Here is a 16,234-nt window from a genome sequence, read left to right as displayed (position 1 = left end):
TGCTAAGGGAGGAGGCCAAGTACGACCTGAGGAATTTGACGTTGACTCGAGAGTGGTTTTGGAAGATGACGAAGGGCTCGCGATAATAAATGATCCGATCGCGACTGCTTTTGTCCCGGCTGCTTGAACTGTGGATTTTCAGCTAGTGCGATTTTCAAGATTTATCTGATTTCTTCGCGTCTGCCAGACAACTCTCGCACTGGATTTTTGAATCTCACGATCGAATTCGTGGAATTATTCAGTATCATCGTCTCATTCCCATGAGATAAATCCTTCGTTAAATTGATAAGCTTACTCGGGGCATAATTTAACTTGCCTGAATCCCGAACTGCTACCTTTGCACCACATCGGATTTTTATTTTTGTAAGATCGCGCTTTCCAGGTTTTCGATCCTCGAATTTCCTCGAAGAGTTAGTTGAGGGCTTGGGGTGCATTGCGCGTGTTTCACCCTCAATATTTTTACACGAGAATTATCGCGATCGTAAACTCGCGTGTTTCTTAGAGCAGGGAGTTTTCAGGCGGTCCTGGACACGTTTGATTCGCGGATTATTGCGTTTTCAGGCAGCACGTTAGTTTAGGTGTAGAAGGAGGCTACAAAGATAGAACATAATTTCATACCGAGTTAATCAGACGCTCAGGGAATCTCCGGGGAGACACGCAATGTCAAGGAGGGTTGATGAGGAGGGAGGGTCGGGATCGTAACCCGCGACATCAAATACTGGCCAAGACGTGCCGATGTCGTGTAACAGCTGCTGCTAATCGCCCGTTTAACTCAGCTAATTAGCGGCTTAATTGGCACAATCGCGACTGTTGATAATTATATTGCATCTCGATACCGCGAGATCACAAAGCGCGTTTTTGCAATTCCGAGTTCCTTGACGGGCGCAAGGAACCCTCCCCCGAGGACAGGGCGCTCAGAGTTTTTAATTAATTAATGTTTCAAATCTGCAGTTTTTAAGAACGAGCAAACTCTTTCTCATTTTCAGCCCGCCGTAGATTGATTAGATTTTAAGCGACCGCGTCATTGATTAATTACCGCTTCTTTTCCAGAATATCGGATAAAGCTTTCTGAGGAGTTCGGGGGGAGAGAGGAGGGGATACTTTATTACCGGATAAGCGAATCGCGAAATGTGTCACGTTGACAAAAGATATGAACGTGCCATAAATACGATCGAACTTTCTTTGCGCAATGCAAGTACGTCTCGCCGCTTGTGTGACGCGCGGAAGTTCGTGCTGAATCGCCGAGGATTTCGTGGTCGATGATAGCGGCACAATCGCGAGAACCGTGAATAATTAAAAAGATAGGAGGCTAATGATGCGCCGGGAGCGTGTCAGGGATGAAGGACGTCATACGGTTCACGATGTATCGCGCCACGCCGCGCCGCGCCGACACCTCGTAAAACCTGTGAACATGTTGCCCGGCATCGGTTTTATCGCGCATTCGGACGGTGGATTCACGAGCCGCCATTTAACCGGAATATTATTTCGTCAGGCCGTTTTCCGCCGTGGACGAGAGGGATGGGAATGCAGGGTGGTGCAGAGGCGGACGACTCGAAATTGCTTGCGCGAGAGGGTACGGCCGCAATTAACGGCCAGGATTTACGCCAAAGCGAGCGCGAACCCCGAGACGACGAGAGGGCTGTTTCGCGGCTCTTAAAAACAAAGAATCGAGCGCGGATTAAACGACGTTACGTAAATGAGCTGCCGTCGCACGTCGCACCCCCTATTTACCTTAAGCTGGTGAAATTCGGTGGCTACGAGGGCGGAACATGGTTCCGCAGGAATCTTCTTCGGAATCTTGTGCATCCCTCGAGACGACTCGAGACTTCCGTACTTCATTAGAATCGATTTCGCAGAAACGAGGTGGGGGCGTGAAGCGGAAAGGGTAGAAAGTGTATGTGCGAAGTTGCAGGGGATTTGCAGGCGAATGCGATTTGTTGCGTTCGCGGATCGCGAGACACGCCACTACTCACCCCACGTTTCTATCTGTTTTACGACGCGCGCAATAATCGCGCGTATAACTGCGACTCGCAATTAATCACGCCACGGGTCGCATAATCTAATACAGAAATTGCACGTGCAACATGTCGCGGTAATATGCCGGCAATTGATCGAGCGAAATGGGACACGCTCCAATTCGTACGGACGCCGAGTGTTCGGGCGTAAATTTAAATCCGGCGATACGCGCGCAACAAGGGTGCGATCCCGCGCAAACTTTATTTTGCATTGTTACCGTATTACGTCATATGAAGAAGCGTATAAGACACGTAAAATATAGTTGTAAGAAACGGCACTAATTTATAAATCGCGCTAAATAGCAAATTCGCGATCCGCTTCGGCGATCTGTCCGCGTCAGCGTAAATTGGACTGACAGACGGACGGACGGACGGATGGATGGACGGATGGAATTTGCTCTGATTAGCGTTGCATCGGCGGAAAACTCGATCTCACCGGGTCGCACGAAAAGCTCGCCCTCCCACTCGACTTTTCTTTTGCGTAATGAAACGTCAATCGCGGGGAGCGAGCGTTATTAATGTAAAACGCGAGAGCGAGCGGAAAGACGAGGAAAAGAGAAGCGGATGGTAGAGGCGCGCAAAGAAGAAACGAACGAACGGACGAAGGGAGGAGAAGAGGGCTGGCTTTGCCTTGTCGGTGCCTTGTTAACTCGTGATTGCTGCTCGTCAATTTTAATTACGTGCTTTTAACGGCAGCAGGGATCTCGGAATCTCGATTCTTCTCACGGAGAGAACTTTTCATCGAGAGACGCGGCACTTCGCGGCCGATTTCAGAAATCACGATGCCCGAAGCCGCAGAATCGCGCGTCGCTTCTGTCAAACGGTTAATTGACCCTGCGGTGAGGACCCGGGGATAAAAAATGAAAGAGAGAGACAGAGAGAAAGAGAAAGGGGGTGAAAACGATGATAAATTGGAATTAATGATTGAACAGCACAATCGTAACTAATTGGCGATTACAAATATTTTCGCAGCACAAGTTGCCAGCGCGATTATGAAATTACTCGGCAATTTATTAAACGTAAATTTGTTTAATCGTCATTGAGTTTTCGTAATTTGTTTATCATGAAATTATATTGAAGTTCATCAAATATGTGGGGAGAGAGCGTGTACGTCGAATATTAAGAGCGCACTTAAATACGATGGACGAATAACAATAATTCGCCGAGTGTCCCGGAATTTTGGCCGAATGATTCTGTGCGACTCGCGCGGCTTTTCCCATTTGCGGGTGTTTCAACAGAAAAAGCCGGAATACAGTCAGACATGTCTGAAAAATAACTGGATCGACGCAGTACAAGAGCGAACGCTGTCGCGCGAGTCCTGTCTGACTGGATCGGCTTTTTTCACTCTTAAGTGTCTCAGTAGAAAAAGTTGGCATGTGAGCAGGCAGTATATATTTGAAAATTAACAATGGAATTAATGGAGTATTAATTGAAATATTGCCGTGTGTGTGTGAATCCCGCCTGAACTGGACCGGAAAAGCTTTTTTTCACTTGCAAATGTCTCAGTAGAAAAAGCCAGTATGTAGTCAGATGTCATAACGCAATGAATGGATTACATAAGAGATCGGAGGTCTAGTATAGTCGAATGCAACGCTGTATTGATGCCAAAGAGATGTATTGGGTCAGTCAGAAAGTTCGGTTCAATTTTTGCGACAAATTTTATTTTATTGTATTCAGTAGAAACAAATTATTCATCAATTAAGTATTCATTATTGTTGTCTCTGACATTATCAACATTGTTATCTGTATTACATGTAAATTGATTTGAAAAATTAAAAATTGAATCAAACTTTTTGAGCGATGCAGTACTTCAAATAAAATAAATGTTTTAATTGATCTAGCGTTGATTCTGTGATTTTTCAGACGCGCGTACGATTGCTTCTAACAAACATTTACTTCGGGACATCCTGTGCGAAACTACTTTCAGTATTTTGGCAACATTTCGACGCTCGTCAATCTCTAAACGATTCCGCTATAACCATTCTGGATTACCGTAGGTGGGACTTGATATTGCGCTTCCGGGGTTGTTTCCCCCTTCCCGCGCCTTTCCCTGTTCGCCTGTAGTGTGTGGCGATTTGTCGCAGCCAAATGCAATTGTCCCCCCATTTCTTCGATAATTGCAAAATCGGCCGAAACTCCCTAAAGCGGAATGATGGACGGTCCACAGGAAAAAATTCGAACGTTTCGTCGATTAGTTCGTCGTAATTTCCCGCGGAATTTAATTTTCAAATTTTTGGCTAAGGTATTTTTATGGTTCTACCGCGTACGTAACGTATTTGTAATTTTCTACATTGCATTACTCAATTATGATCCTTCCTCGACAAAAACAGATAGCTCGCACGACGTTTCGCTTTTTTTGTCATTATCAATCATCGAGAAAAAATATTAACAATTTTCATCCGTATTAATCCATATCAACTTTGCTATCTCGCTATACAGGATCTACAAAATCACGAAAGTTTGCGATCACGTTCGATCCGCGCGAAGATTCGCTCGCGGAGTGTCGTATACTTAAATTCCACAGGCTGGCAACAATAAAGAAACAAAAGGAAACAAAAGAACATTCGTCCGCTAATGCACTCATTAGCATTTGCACTGATTTATCAGGAGCAAATGATCGATCGATCGTGCGAAGCGCTTGTTGGCAGCGACGACGTCGTTCACGACGACGACGACCGCGTTCCGGCGAGCGAACGAGCAGGCGGGCGTTTTATCGATCGGCAAGCGGGGAGCGGGAGATTTACGCGTGCATGCCAGCCGTGCCTCCAACGAACATATGTCATGTTATTTACGAGCCGGGCATTACTCTCTGCCCGATTTACTATATTTTACGTTACGTGGACGGACTCGCGATTCTTTCGGATCGGGGGCCCGGACGCCGGTCACGTCGCGCGAGTGCGTACCCCGCGCCGCGACGTCGTCGTCGTCGTTGCGACCGATACTCGCTTTAATTGCGACGCGCTCTCCTTGCGCGAGGGAGCGTGATGGAGGCCCCCCGTTTCGGACAGGATCCTATCCGTAATCCTTGCATGTCGAGGGTCACCGGCACAATTACGGGTTACGGAAGTTCCCCCTCACGTCGCGATAATCGCGAGATCGACTCGGGATTCTCGACACGCTCGTGGCAAGCCTGCAGCCGCAAGAATCGAGGACCGTACAAGTTTCACGTATCTCCAATTTTCTAAATCTCTAATCGGATTATTCTTCGAGTTCCCCGTAATTGTCCAATTTTTCTTTTCAATTCTATAAATTTTTATTCTTTAATGGTGTGCACTTAAAATTTTTTAGTTTCTAAACGTTGAGTCTTTTGCCTTCTCGATTCGAGGATCGAAGCTCCTTTTGACGTAACGATTGCGGGGTACATACGCGTCGAAGCGCGGAAAATAGATGCGCCCGGATCGCCGATCACGGCAGCCCTTTTGTACGTCGGGCATTAAGGATCGCTCGATCATGATCCCGATACTTGGAAGTCGAAATGGGAATCTCGAGGTGCCTAATGGCAGCCCATTCGGGGGTCAGTGTCGTAGCGGGGGATTTATGCCCTCATATTTCGGGGGTGGTGTCGCGCGCCGTTTTCGGCAACGTCACTGGCTGCCTTTCAATCAGCTGACGCGCAATTCGGACGCCTGATCCCCCGCATTTTTACCCGTTTCAAGGGGTATAATGCATCGCTCGATTTCCACCGGCGGCGAATGGCGAACGGCGTCGTGAAGGATCCCGTGAAACCACCCATTTTTCGAAACTCCACCGTAATTCTCCTCTTAAGATACAAAATGGCTCTTTCCACGAGCTTCAAGCATCCGCGCCGCCGGGAAATTACGCGCGTTCGGGCGTTCGCCTTCCTGATCCGTCTACACCTGCGAGCGAGAATTTCTTCTTTCGCCGTAATTCGAAATGGATTTTAAAAACATCTTGCACGTGGAAACGTTGAATCAGCAATTTTTTTCTTTTCTTTTTCTTTAGCAACACGTAAGAACGCGAGAGATAAGCTCCTCACGGAATCCCGAATGAAAATCTCTCACTGAAACGGTGTCGCGCTTTGAAAGAACCAGAATAATAAGGAGAATTGCATCTCAGTGTCCGAGCTTACCGTTAAATATTGACATACTCTAAAATATCGTAATCTTCCTCTCGAGATCTCGAAAATCTTACGCGTGACACGGAGGACGCTGAATGGTTTTTCCAGTAACTCGTTCTCGCTGTTAATGACAAATTTTATTCGAAAGGTTGCGATTGCCCGTTTTCATTTCATCTCAACCGGCTGGATCCCGTGAAGGTTTACAAATCTCCGCAAGTACCGGAGTTTATTGGCATGTCGGCCGGATGCATTTTCACAGAGTGTAAAGTGCCCGGCCGGCAACTTCCTCCTGTTCCCATTTCCCGCCACCTCGCGTCTGCCTGCGACAAGAACGGATGTGCAGCCGTTTGAAGTCGCGTTACACTAAATAACGCTTGTATTGCAAACTAAATAAAAGTATTTCCTGTAACGGCGAACAAATCGGGCCGGTTCCGCTACTTAAAAGCGCGCGTGGAAGTTCGACGCTTGCGAGAACGCGATTAAAAAGTGATTTCCAATGAAAGGCGGGCAAGCGAGTGAAGGAGGGCGGGCGGGCGGGAGGACAGGAACGGAGAGGACACGGGGTGAACGTGGGGCGGGCGGCACTGTGTGCGGTGGTGTTTTTATTTCACGGGAAATTTAACTTTAGGACTGGCGAGCCGGGGAGAAATTGCGATGGACAGGGCGAGTTCGGTATTGGATTACGACGGAATGATTGCGCTCTTAATTAAAAGGGGTGGGCGCGGGCGAGGAGGGACGGCCGCCGGTGCCCGTTCCGTGTTTCCGCTAAAGGGATTAACTTACCAAATCGGAGTTATGGCCTCATTGTCAGTCGCGATCATAAAGCAGATAGACGTTAAATGCAAGTCTCTTCCCTTCACCCTCACCTCCTTCACCTCCATTGCCGAGGCTGCATCTTCGATTCAACTTCGGATCGATCGATCAGCGCCGGTTTTCGCGATTGCCCGCGCGGTGCTCAACGCGTCAGCGTTTTACTTTCGCATATCCGTCTATGCCGCCACCGCTGCGGCTTCACGTAGATGCATCCAATTTGCAATTTTGATTCTTAGATGCAAGAGTTTCGACGGCCGGAAACTGCGCACGATCACAGCTCATTGTCAGCCTCGAGGCAGACGTTGACGCGAACTTCCGCGGCGAGTTTTCACCTCAAAATCCGACTTCCGGACGGATTGATCGATCGGTGGGTTTACGACCTTTCGATCTCGATATTGCTTCCCATGTGTAAACGGCGTTTCTTCTCCCGTTGTCGTTCCTTTTAAGAATCGCGTTCGCGTCGATTAACATGTCGGCAATCATCGGGTCGTTCAATTATCCCGCGCGTTTATTACTTCGCGCGGCGCTTGAGATTTGCGGTTCCCGTGCTTCTTTTACATCTCGCGTCATTGGTAAAAATTGCAACGACACTGAACCTATCCCGCACGGTTGATATTGCTCCGCGCGGTTTATGGTTTTATTAATGTTCTTATTTATATTCATCCCCCGCGGGGGAGGCGTGGTTCGTGTAACGTGCAACGACGGAACGCGCCACCCTTCTTCATCCACGTCCTAATGAAAAGCGTATGAGTCGCGCGGTGTAACCGTCGCGTCGCGCCGCGCCGCGCGACTCCGTCCCCTTCAGAAACGATTTGCTAATCTCATAAGTACTTCATATAACGAAGAACTGGATATGACGGTAATTAAACTACTTGCGCTGCGCGCTGTTGAACGGCTGCTGTGCGAGACGCCCCATCCGTACTTTCCACTCTTAGCCTTTGCCATTCGTAACGTAAGCGTATTATCATCCTGATGAAAAAACTGTACAACCCCTTCTCGAAACTCCGCGGAAAGTTATTTTCCTGAAATCGCAGATATTTTAGTGACGTAGCGTAAACGATACGAATGCAGTAGTCCGCAGTGGCCTACAAATAAGGGCAGTTCCCTTAATTGATGCCCATCTTGTTTTTTTATCGCGGGGCGCGTTAAAATTACGCTCCCCCCGCGTGCATCGTTACGCCACCAAGTTCCAGCGCCGTGCCGTCGTAAAGGGCGGATAGGGCCGGCGAGATAACAGGCGTACAAAAAAATGCAAATTTCTGGCGGGATAAAGTGACGCGACATGACTGCGCGAGGCAGCCGGGGGAAGGGGGTGGAAAAGATCCGGCGCGTAATTCAGGCGAATCTTGTTTAAACCTCGCTTCCGTCTCCTCTCGATTTCCCCGGTCCCCCGGTTAGTCGAGCGCGATTCCCCCGAGGATGCGATTGAGCTGGCCGTGGGATCGATCAAGTCTTGATTCGAGAATAATCCGTACAAATAAACGAGAAATTGACCCTTTATCACATTGCGTGCGCCGGGGCCCGAGAACGCTCGCCCTCGATCTCTCCTTCTCATTCCAAAATGTAATAAAAGTTATTATACACGGCTGCATGCTCGACGTATCTATTCTTAATCTGAGAATGTACATAACGCGGACGCGCAATTTCGGCGAAACTCGAATTAAATCAGATCGCGATCCATCGCCGCTTCTCGTTAATGGGGTACGCGGGGTCCCCATGATTTATTCGTTCCTTTTCCGAATTTGGGAGCCATTCTCTCCCTCGGAGGACAGGCTGCGAGGGAATTTAAAAGGCACGACCGTATTCTCCATTCCGTGCACGATATTATCTGCCGCGATTTATTTATGGGAACCATAAGTATGTCCGAGTTTTGTTAGAATATTCCGCGCGCGTCCCTTCGTAAATATTTAATAATGGCGTATCGAGCCAAAAAATCTCAGACACTTATGATTCGTAAAATTCGCGAATACTTTCTTCAGGAGTAAATAATTCCGTATCGGCTGCGGCGGCGGCAGCCATGTAAACTTTATGCTTCTCCCTGGGCGGCCATGTTGTCGGACACGTAAAATCCGCTGCTTTGTGTTTCCACCCTGTACCAGGATTTCCGCCGGAAATAAGGAAACGAAATTCGCGTTGTCTGCGCTGACTTTATATTTCGCCCTCGAGCACGCGTTGCACCACGTAACATTCCGTAACTGCGCTTTAATACTGTTCATTGATAATACAATAATAATAATCCGCAAATTGAGCAAAGTTGCTCAACTTACTGAAGTTAAATAACGAATAAAATAATAATAAGCTTGTTCACGATACGTGATAAAAATTTATTAATTTTTACCGGTAAGAGAATATTCATATAAAGTGTAACAGTTTAATTTATATTTTATACTTTATAATTAATTAATTATCGATTAACTGTAATCAAATAATGAATAGCTGATTTATTTAAAAAAAGATGTATGACATTAACGTAATAAATTAACGTTCCGGTAAAGGATTAATAAGGATCAGTTTGATAAGGGTTAATAGTTTGATGCGGGTGGTTTTGATAAGGGTCAACCCGCAATTGATCCGCGAGGGGATAAAGACGCGAGCTCGAGTTTGCGCTGAAATCGCGCGTTTGCGCGATATTCGCGATTTGTTTGGAACTTTTCGCGCGATTGACGTAACGGCGGCGCGTTACGCGCTCGAACAAACGTTGGAAAGTGCGCGCGCTCGCAGCGGCGCTGCAGAACTTCCGAGTTAATATGACGCGCCGCTAATTTGTTAACAACAAACGGGGTAATGCATAATAGACTTCCCCTTGTAATTTGCCAGTCGAGTAAAGCTTGTAATTAACTTTAATTAATTTTATTTAGCTTGTTCAACTAATTTTAAGTAACTACAACGCCCGAACCGTTTGCGAGCGCAATTTGCAATATTTGCAAAAGCGATCGAACGGAGTAATTGTAATCCGGTGCGGCGCGCCCGGATACGTGATCAAAACGCAAAATTGATTCTAATCCGATAGCGATTACTCACTTCGCGTTTTCTTCAAACTTCTCTCTATCATTTTTATTCCTGTTATTTTATCGTAAGCATCGTTGTTGTAATAATTTTAATTATCGCGTTAGCGCGCCCATTGTTACCGTTATCTGGCCGGCTGCAGTTTAAGTCATAGGCGAACGCATATTATTATTGCCTGGTCATACATTTGCCGCGATAAGTCTCTTTTCAACAATAGGAACATTATTGCCGTCGCGGCAGATAATTACGAGAAATAATGGCAGCGCGCCTTTGCGGTACATTCATTAGATTAGAATCTGACCTCCGCGCGCAACCGCGCGCCCAAGAAATTACGGCAGGGATCAAGCAGCCGGATTATCAAGCGACCAGTTTCGGGTCACCCGGTATATAACTTTGCGCGAGGTATTCCTCAAACGTCCGTTGTGTCGCTATTGTTATCGAGAACAAAAAGCGCGTTCAAAGAAGAAAATGCAATTATTTCGCGTAATGCAATCTTGTGATGAGATGAAAACGTTTTTCTCTTTTTTTTATTGTGTTACATGGTACACAAGATGTTTCGTAATGAGCAGGAAATATTTTTGACGATTCGTTTTATAAAGAACTTTTTGAGGATAGGATATCCGATGAGAGGAAGAGAAAGAAAAAGAGAGACAGAAATTGAGAAAGGGAACGCGCATCCGCTTTTTTATGAATGATTTACATGAAATTTGTTACATGGCAAAATTGAGGCAAGAGGCAAAATTGAGTAAAATTTAAGTAAATTAATAGTTTTAGACAATTATATCTAGTTTTATTTCTTGTCTTTCTTACTATCCACAAAAGTCGATATATTAGATAGCTGGTGCATTAGTAAAACTTTGATCTCGCGTAATTGGACAAGTGTGTAATGGTGTAATGGTACCGTATTGCCTCGTGGATCGTACAATTATGTAATTATTAATATTATTATTATTATTATTATTAATAATTGGGAGCCGTGTTGATCATGCGTTAAGTAATTTTATTACATTTTTCTATTTCGCCGGCGGTGATAATCAGCCGTCGTTATTGTTATTAATAATGATTCGCTTTTTTCTTGCATACTGAATTGCTCCACAAATAATCATTCCATATTCATTTTCGTCATTATTAATTAATAATTAATTTGTAACGAGGTATATATACGTATATATGCATAATATATAATACATATGTATGTGAATAATCGGTACGCGATTAACATGTATAATGGCAGGCGAATAAAATCTTAAAACGCGCGTCGCTCCACAGAAAATCAATTAACTCTCTTCCTCCCCTTGTCATCTTTCACATATTGTCCGTAATTATTTTTAAAAGGTCTGAAACGAGATCTCTTCTTTCTCATTCTCTCTCTTTTTCTCAGTGATTTGCGGAGATAATCGCGCCCGATAAGCTCAGCTTCCGTTCCCGCGGCACGGAAGTTGGAATTATTTGGTGTGACGATTTGGCACTCGGCGAGAAAATTAGAAGGAAAAGTGAACTCGTCCACTCTCGTGCCTTCCCCCAACTCCTTCTTTCGCCGAAAATTCCGTTATTTCCGGATTAAAACTTTATCGCTTACGCACGGAACCGCCGTCGAGCTTGCGAGCTTGCGAGCTTTCTCGCTCTTACAGAATTTTAAATCGATGTTCATCTGTAAAACGACGAATCGTTGAATCATTTGTCGCGATGTTTATGGTACATCTTTATTGAGAATGCGATTTTTGTATCAGCGAAAAGTGCGCGGTATCCCACATCGCTCCTGCGTTTTCCGACAGTTTGCCGCTTGCGAGCAGGGGGATTAGAAACGGATATCCGAGCATGATTTGTTATTCCTTTAAGCGTCGGATCTGCCTATCACCCTGCGTTTCGGTGTTACGTCATGAAAATGCAAATATTGTTGCGCCGTGGAAATCTAAACGCTATTCTCTTTGAACGAGCGAGCCATTCGCCGGGGATTAGTCGGTCGGATGGAGGAAGATAAATGTAAGATTCGCATGTGATGCTTCGGGGAGCGTTCATTACGTGACAGCGTAACGTACCGGGCGGCCCGTAGACAACGCTACGCATGACCGATGACCGCGGTTTATCCATCTGACCATCGCAAAAAAAGGAAGCAACTACAACAGGAACTTGATACTTTCCACGAAATCAATGCTCATGCGATCCACTTTCGAGATTTCACTTTTGAGTTTCATAATTTTCCTAATACCTGAAATTCTATTTTTACCCAAAAATCTATTTTTACTTGATTTTTTCCCCTCGTCGTCTCAGTCTTTAATCTCTCGAATTCGTATTTTTTCCCGCTTACTCCCTTCCATCCCTTGGAGTTTTCGTCGGACGATTAAATTCGAGAGGATCCGCGAGCGAGTGATCTACGAACGGGAGGAGGTTCCTTCTTATCGTCGGCCAGATATATTGGCTTCCGGTTCGCGTTACGTGCGATCCGGGACCTCATATAGTAGGCGTGTCGCGTAATTAAGCCGCTAGAGATTTGCATACGATCCGCCTTGTAAACGCGCGTGAAGAAGAACCATCTCTCCCACCGGCCGAACGTGGGGTGGAAGGATTGCTGAGGGCTTGTGTGCTTCCTTCTCACCCCCGTTCCCTTGCCCGGCGGTCTGGCGAGAGCCAGATTCTGACGCGAATAGATACTGCTTTTTGCATGCGTCTTATCCGAACGCGATCTAAGACGCCCGTGTCTGCATTGCAAATAGGCGAAATTGAAGAAATCCGTTTTATCATCAACGACGGGAAAAGCGGGCAGATTGCCGCGTGTCAGCTCGCGGTGAATTGAATTCCCGGTAATATTTATCATGCGCCCGCCCGTATCGTTTCCCTTGTCCCGCTTTTCTTCTTGCCACGGGTCGTTAATTAATGCACGCGTCTGAAATTATAAGAGAGATTGGTTACCGCGATCGATGGCATTAGATGGACAGCTGGCGAACGCCGGGGAACATTATATCCGCCGCAAGGGATTTCTGGAATGATTCGCGACGCGACTTTTGACTCTATGATAAAATTTTTCGGAGGGTAACGAGCCGTGAAACAATTCCGCCAAAGCATTTTGCACTGCTTTAGCAGACTCCTCTCTAAATCTTTCGCTATTTGTTTTTGCGTCTCTATATTTAACGAGCACTAACCGGGAGTGTTCACGGTCTGAGATCCGGCCGCGAATTGTCGTAGAAATAAACGCAACTGTAACACGAATCGCCCGATGCGATTGCACACGCATTGCATTTAATATTTCGCGGGGAAACTCGATAGCTCGTTGCACCCACGATTCCAATCTCGCGGTTCGATTAAAACGACCGCGTAACCTTTTTATCAAAATCGTGAATATATCTCTCTCTTTCTGTTCTCCCTCTCTCTCTCTTTCCCTCCCCTCTCTTTCTCCCTCTTGTGTTCACACTTTGCAATTCCGCGTGGAATTACCGCTCGCTTTATAGCTCTCTGTCGAAAATATCACGCGCGTTTACACAGCCACACAAGGCTACCCGCGCGAGCTCGTGCGCGCGAAGCCGGGACAAAATTGACTGACTCGACCTTAATTCCCGTGTTTCGAATATACACATACTTGCGATAATGCAGGGAAAATAAAGTCGACCGATGCTGGATATAATAATAAAAATGTCACGTAACGGAGAAACATGTCAAGAGGATGAGAGGGCAAAGGAAGAAGAGAGAGAGAGAGAGAGATAGAAAATGAAAGAGAGGAGAAGATCAGCGTGGATGCGCGCAGCGCAATGCGTTACATTGGCCGCAAGCTACGCGCGGTTTCGTCTTCATCGGCTAAAGTGCACCCTACTTTATTTTATCCGACGCCATATACCGCCGACTTATAGGCATGTAACGCAAGACAACCCTTGATCCTCCCGCCCTTCCTCTCTACTCGCCCCCTTGCCCGTCAGTCTTCTCCTGCTCCCCTGCCCGATCCTACACTAAAAATGCGCTGTAAAGCCGCGTAAAAACTTACTCCCCGAAGGCATCGATATGCCAAGTGCATCGCGATGAAAGTGCACTCACGTGATGTAAAGGTCCGACGCGCCCGACGCGTTTATCTTTTTTAATAACGCGAAGTGCACGCTCGCGCGCGCTTAATCGGCATTCGAGTTAGGGCGCGAATTGTCCCGCGCACAGCGACAACGTCACTCGATGTCCAAATTTCTTTTCTTCGAACATCAGGACACGGAGAGTCCCCGCTTGTTCAACCTGGAGACGGATCCCGCGCTGTTGCAAGAGATCGATCGCCTGACTCGCCCGATACGATCCCGTTTTCGTTCGAATTCGCGAATAGCGATCGAGAGAGGGAGAGAGAAGGAGGGGGAAGCTCTATTTAATCTTCCCTTTTAATATCCCTCGCAATTTCGAAGCTAATAAAAAAAACAGTTTTATCGTTGTAGCGCGTAGCTCTATTTCGTAGAATCGTTTTTCAGCAGCGATGGAAAAGTTATGTTTTCGGATTCGGTTACATTTGTGCGGTATTCCAAATGTTTTGAATTTATAGGTTGTCGAATTCTCTCTCACTCTTTTCTCTCTCTCTCTTTCTCTCTCTTGTCAGCATCATTGGCTGTCAGTTGCAAATACTCTACGGCAAACGCGAAACTGAATTCTTCCTGAAATAGTTATCGAGTGGTGAATGAAGAAACTTAGATTTAATTTGCCACGAGTATTCTCATGAAAAGCATCGCTTTTAAAATGCATTAAAAGCGAACAGGCGCTTTTATGCTAGCTTAACTACACATTAATATGCATTTTATCATGTGTTTAACGCACAACTTTGTACCTTGTGTTTCAGACAACGGTAAGTGAGCGATGTGCTGGCGACGACGCAATTAATCGAAGCGGCTCCCGTCTCGAGGAGTGACTCCAAGATTAAAATTAGCCCCGAAATTCGAAGCTCGGAGCACGAGCGAGGGGCGTGTGTAAGTGCCAAGAACGTGTTTAATATCGCGTGTTTAATGGACGCTCTTTTACGAGTCCTTAATGTGCGTGCGTCAAAGTGCGTGCGCGACGCGCGATGGTCCGCGAGCAATTTTATTTATCTCTCGGATCCGCCACCCTTTAATCACTCCTCCTGCAGTAATTTCGACCCCTGCACGTCCTCTCCCTTCGCGGCGGACTTTTACTTTTTATTTTCCGTGTATTTAGCAGAGAACTTTAATTAATGCACGATCTTTCGTCGCCAACGCGCGTTCTCTGGCCGGCGTTATTCCGCGCGTTCTATTCTCGACGCTCCGAATATCGCGCGGCGTGGATCTCACACGCGCGTGCAAACGCGCTTTTCTATTTTCGTTTCTGGTCTTTTTCATCTTGCTGCTACCACTCGGAATGCGGAAGTAGAGTTTTGTTAATCTGATTAATATTAAGTCGTGAGATTATGGAGAATATATTAATATTCTATTAATGGAAATTAATGCGATATTTAATATTCTGACGTCATCTACGAGGTGTGTACACTAAATAATCATGTTTAGCTATAATTAACGGATTACACGCGTGTTTGCTTTTGAGATTGCTTGATCTTCGGTTTCGTTTGATCATTGGTGTTTCCTTCTTTATATTGCAGCTTCATTATTCATCATTATCATGTAACGCTACCAGAAAGACGTAATCGCGGAGAGGCGCGATCAGTGTTCTTCGGTACAATGCGGAACGCTACAAAACGGCGCGCTTTGAGCGTGACTTCGGTTCGATTTACGGAACGCCGAGTATAGGCTGTCGTGAGTTAATTTAAAGTCGGCGCTTATTACGTACTTCGCTGTAATTAACTTGTTTAATTATACGACGGAATGCTTCAGTTTCCGCGATGGCGCGAAGTTTCGCGCACGATGCGTCATTAAGAGGCCGCGCCTCGAATCTTATTTTGCACTTCGTCTCAGAGTAGGATCGCTATTTTTGCACCGTTCGTCATTTTTACACAGCGCGCGCCAAGCCGTATTTTATCCTAATAAATATCTATTTATCTAGCGCGCTTCGGTATCTTTGAAACTCTCTTGACGAATTTCTCTTTATTATCGGAATTTCGCGTTTCAAACGTAGCTTCGAATTTTCTATATTTCTAAACAGTGCAAATTGCCGAGTTTCTTCATGACCACTGAACAGATCCGAGACGATCGGGTTTTGTCCGGATAACGACTTTCCGGTAAATTAGAATCGATAAACTATCGATATATACCACTTCCGGAATCTGCTAACGATCTTTTTGTCGGGCGCGAAGTGCCCGTCGCAAAAACGCGATCACCGGCACGTCGCATTGAAAGTTTAATTATGCGAACGCGATGAAAAATCGCTCGGCAACCACGACGAGAGGCGTCGTAATCGC

General features: G+C 46.1%; 1 protein-coding gene across 3 annotated transcripts in view; it reads left to right on the top strand.

Annotated features, from left to right (window-relative positions):
- The window catches only part of LOC105284714, a 147,251-nt gene that overhangs the window by 30,422 nt on the left and 100,595 nt on the right, over positions 1-16,234 (top strand). For 2 of the 3 annotated variants that reach the window (XM_026972397.1, XM_026972396.1), the window contains exon 2: positions 14,708-14,713. The gene's annotated coding sequence lies outside the window, so the exon portion shown is untranslated. Of the gene's footprint in view, positions 1-14,707; positions 14,714-14,814; positions 14,835-16,234 lie in introns of those variants that run through there. The other variant, XM_011348445.2, reaches the window with a different exon arrangement.

The sequence above is a fragment of the Ooceraea biroi genome, chromosome 9 (genome assembly GCF_003672135.1).
Source record: "Ooceraea biroi isolate clonal line C1 chromosome 9, Obir_v5.4, whole genome shotgun sequence".
NCBI classification, from domain to species: domain Eukaryota; kingdom Metazoa; phylum Arthropoda; class Insecta; order Hymenoptera; family Formicidae; genus Ooceraea; species Ooceraea biroi.
Note: the sequence above shows the minus strand (reverse complement) of the source record. Positions and strands in the feature narration are given on the sequence as shown.